The sequence below is a fragment of the Nansenia antarctica genome (genome assembly GCF_963989245.1).
Source record: "Nansenia antarctica genome assembly, chromosome: 4".
Lineage (NCBI taxonomy): Eukaryota > Metazoa > Chordata > Actinopteri > Argentiniformes > Microstomatidae > Nansenia > Nansenia antarctica.
This window is the reverse complement of record NC_137689.1, coordinates 68,965,434-68,970,501: the sequence shown is the minus strand read 5'-3', so window position 1 is coordinate 68,970,501 and position 5,068 is coordinate 68,965,434.

Genomic DNA, 5,068 nt, shown 5'->3' with positions numbered 1-5,068 from the left:
TGTCTGACTGTCCAAGATGGCCGCCACGCGCACAGGGTTTCCTCCGTGGGTTACAATGGGCTGCTGGGACAAAGGGCAGCAATGCATTTACAGTATGTATGCGACGGTGGCGTTATTTCTTTGCACACTAATTGGAAGTGCGCAATTAAGTTAGTGAGTACGCAGGATGAAATTAAACCCGTGTCGATGTAAAATGAAATGTGCCTATTCATTTTATATGCAATGATTTGTCGCCAGACTCATTGGGATTATAGGCCTCCCTGGCATGGTTGGTGACCACTGTGCTGCATCAGTGCGAGGTAACAGGTGTGTCTTATGTTATGGGGGTAAAGATGGGAGCTTGCTTTAATTCCAACATTTTCAGTTTTTTTCTTTGGTTTACATAATCTACAATGACCTCTAGGTATTCCATCAACGTCGCTAAAGGAAAATCCAGGTTTTTTAAATTTTATTTTTTACAAGTTTCATGACACTTATAAAAGAAACTGGGTTTATTTTGATAAATCTCGCGAGACTTATCAATAATAAGACTGGATTTTCCTTTAGCGACGTTGATGGAATACAGTGTTTCCCCTAGGTTTGCTGCCTTGGGGGGGGGGGGGGGGCATGGACCGAGGCATGAACCCCCCCCCCCCTCAGGGGGTAAGACCCTGCGACATACCAGCGTCATGTCCAGGGGGGTGTACTTGTACATAGCTGCCTCACGCTACGGAAACAGGAGATAGGCTCCTGCCCTATGGGCCATTAGGCTCCAGAACCATCGGTTCACAAGGCTACTTATGTGGTCTTGACTACCTGTCCACTTTCTCACCTGGTTCTTGCTCTCTCTCTGGTGTGCCGACACCATCCTGCTCTCTCTCCTTCTCTCCCTCTCTATCCTCCTCTCTCCCTCTTTTGCTGTCAACCAAAAGGCAAACTTAACAACCAGAGTATTTATAATCTAATAAGAGGTATACATTGATCCATATCAATCCAAGGCAATTGTAGGGGAAACACTGGAATATCCCCCAGGGCCTATACTGAGCTTCAAGATCTAGGCCTATATTAGGCTTATATTGATTCAACTGTATGACTGTCCACAAAACACTTTAATGTACCATATATTTATATTGTACCACATATCTATCATTAAAACAATATAGAAAACACCTCGTCTAATGGCTTTAAATACTTTAATATAGAATTTCACATTACATGCTTTCAATGTAGGCCTACTTTCTTTTTCTTCTTCTTCTTTTTTTTACAAATTCAAATAAAACTGCATGCAGCATGCATCTTCAAGCTTAGCTTGAATTAGAGAAAACTGAATAAAAAACAAAAAAAGCCAAAAACAATATGGCTTTGTGTTGAAATTGACATGTTCAGTACCTATAACGGAATATGGTGTAACCTTAAATAACATTAAGACATACAATTCTCTATCATACTAGAATTGCAGAGGTCTTTTCCTTTGATTGCTTTACTGACAACAAGCTTTGTATGTAAAATAATAATGATAGTGATAAGCTTTATTTACATAGCATATTTCTTACATAAGAACGCAGCTCAAAGTGTTGTACAATATACAGCAAAAGAACAGATTAAAAATGAAACATCATTTTCTAGGCATCACTTCCTAACCATGGTAAATAGACACGTTTGAACATACTGGTGACAGTATATTGTGATTATGATTATTACAGTGAATTGAGAGAGTGAGAGGAACTGAACTCAGCATTATGCACAGAATGATCAGATAGTGTTTTTCACATTGGGATAAGGAGCCCAGAGTCAAGCTATTATCTCACAAGCCACTATTTCACTGATGTACAATAGTAGGCTATAATATAGCCTGCAATTACAACCCTCCTCCCACAGAGCTATGGAAGAGACAATGAGAGCAGATACTGATGTAAAATGTCCGTGGAAGTTTATCCACAGTTCGGTCTGTGGATTGGACCACTCTGGAGTTCCACAAGTGTTGTTGTTGCATCCCTCATCGTCATATCCATAACCTCAGCAGCAGGAGACTGGCCAGTGCGCACACATGATGCAATGCGCTTGCTCGGCAGAGGGGGGCGCTGTTACACAGGTCTTTGTCGCAGCAGTGGATACGCACTCCTGGCAGCTCGTGTTGCTGGCAGTGTCGCGATGTGGCACAACCGCTGGTCAGGACGATCCCCAGCGCCGCTGGAATGGCAAGACGACAGGAAGACAGAGAGAGGGAGGGGGAGAGAGAGAGATGTCAGAGAGAAGAGTGACGGGGTACATGGTGGGGTCAGCAGGAAAGAGGCAGAAGCAAGCAGCAAAGGATGGCTTAATATTGTATTGATGTGTGTTCAAGTTCTCTAAAGCTTATGTAAGAGGTGAGAGAGGGATGCTGATGGCTTAGAGGAGCATTGCACACTCAATTACCCCATGTTCCTTGTGGTTAACTGTGATTGTGTATCTTTCTATGTGAATCGCAATAGTTAATGTGGTTAATTGGATTACATAATTTGTGAAGCGGTAGAGGTAGAAATCGGAGGACGGTCTCATTGTAATGCTTGGAACGGAATGCCATGGCACGAGTTATACCAATTGATACCATTCCTCATTCCGTTCCACGCATTACAACGAGCCCGTCCTCCGATTTCTACCTCTACCAGCCTCCCTTGGTGTAAAGTAAGTCTTAGCCCTTGACCGTAAGTTAAAGCCTACAACTAAGCCTATACACAAGAAGTGCTCAGTCAAGGTATCCACACGCCCACCCCACAACACGCGGTAGAGATCCAACAGCCCTTCAACACCGAAACACCTCATTCAGTCCTTGTCTTTAAGTCTATCCAGACCACGTTTAAGGTCTATCAATGCTTTAGAATAACCTCAAATCAGTCATAAGGTAGTGACATCTGGAGGGGAGGGGATGGATAGTATCCAGGACCAGCCAGCCAGGGCCAGGTGGGGGCCAGGAGGCAGCAGCACCAGCAGCACCAGCAGCCCCCCAGCTGTGAGTACAAAGGGGGGGGGGGGGCGTGGGACACTAAAGCTGGTTATGAAACTGGCAGCTGCCTCTGGTTTCTAGCCCAGGGGGGATTAACATGAAGAACAGGTCCAGATCACTCCCAAGATCCTCCTGTCCCAGCCCGTGTGTGTGACAAGCTGCTGTCGCCACCAGCCCCTCTCGGTAACCGCTGACCCCGTTATTTACCCTGAGCCAATAGAAAAACAGTGCCACATCAGCCCTTTTACGTGAGTGGCTCCTTCAGCTGTCAACAGGGGGACGAGCCGGGACTTACAGTATACGTGCTGAGATAGATGGAGGGATGCGTGGATGGATGGATGTCAGCAAAACGTCTTAACTGGTTATCAGCATGTCTGTCTGATATTACTTTTGATTCTCCGTCTCCCTTTATTTGATGTTACACACAGGCCCACAGCGTTGGCTGATAAGTACTTTGCAAACTGTTTGATGGAATTATGTTAAAGCCCTCGTGTACCGAGAAAATGAAAGTCTATGTCTTTCTCTATTTGATTTTTTTTCACTCTAAAAAGTTTCCCGCTGGGACCATATGCTGAAAAATCTATGCACTCACTGCAATGTAAGTCGCTTTTAAAAAAAAGCATCCGCTAAATGGCATATATTATGATTTTACATCCACCCCTAGCAGATAAGTACTTCACGGTTCAGTGGAATTATGTTAATGCAATAACTTCAGTCATGTACTACTAACGCGACAGAGAAACCCTCTAATCAATTTGATAAATGTGCCCATTTGATGGAACAATAGCTTCTCTTAAGAGTAGTGCAGAGGTTGATGGATTTACTCCCAATTCTTGAAGATGTGGGTCAACGTACAATACATCCTTTCATAGACGCTTAAACTCAGAGACACAGAGAAGTACAGTGAAGGGGAACAGGAACAAGAGGGGGCTAGGAACGAAAATGAACATTACCCACAAGAGTCATCAGTGTCAGGACAAGGAGAAAGGAGGAGGAAGAAGGAGGGGAGGAGGAGGTGGAGGGAGTAGGAGGGAGGAGAACAGGAGGAGGAGGAGGAGGAGGAGGAGGAGGAGGAAAGAGGAGGTAGACTCACTGCTCTCTGTCCTGATGCAGAAACGGTGCTTGAAGCCCTTGTGTGAGTGGGTGCAGGTGATGACCTCAGGGCTGGAACACCCCACGTCCACATACTTCTGGCCCTGGATGATGTTACAGCCATAACACTGCAGACCGTGGACTAAAGGAGAGAGAAGACGTTAGTAAACTATGTAATAACACTGTAATAACACAGTAATAACACTGCAAAACCACTGCAGAGGGGGAGAGAGGAGACATATTAGTAACTATATTATAACACTGGAGATTATGGACAAGAGGAGAGATATAACATGTATAACATGAATATCATTACACTGCAAATGTTACAGAGCTACTGTATAGCACTGCTGTCCATGGGCTACAGAAGAGTAAGGAGACACTGTTGCTGTTGTTGTTGTTGTTGTTGTTGTTGTTAGGATGCAGTCCTGTAACCCAACCATTACACTGCTGCCACCCGCTCACACGGAAAAAGAACAGGACAGACCCAACCGACCATGTTAGCAGCTATACGTGAGGTCAACACACACACACACACACACACACACACACACACACACACACACACACTCCCTGTAGTGAGGTCAACACCGGGCGGAGGAGACATGTCACCTTGCGAGGGTGCGCCCTTGCGTCAAGGAGCCATATGGCAGCAACCCATGACGCTGGCCCAGGGCGACATTCCATCCTGTTCCTGTGCGGCCCCTTATCGAATGTTCCAGAGGCATCGGAGCTTAGCATCCCATACCAGTACACAGGAGAAGAGAGTAGACATGACATGTCACCTTGTTGCTGTTCCGTGCGCCCTGCTGTGTGCTGTAGCCAATGGGCAGAGGAGAGAGGTGACGTTTCACCTTGTGCAGCGGGTTTGTCACAAAGCCACAAGACTGGAACTGATGTGAAGTTATTATGAAGCTGGCCAACAATTCTTCTTTGTACAATCATGTCATATTGGAGTGACCCACTCTATAGCATCTTGAGATGACTTTGAGAAGATGACAGGCGGCCTTTTTT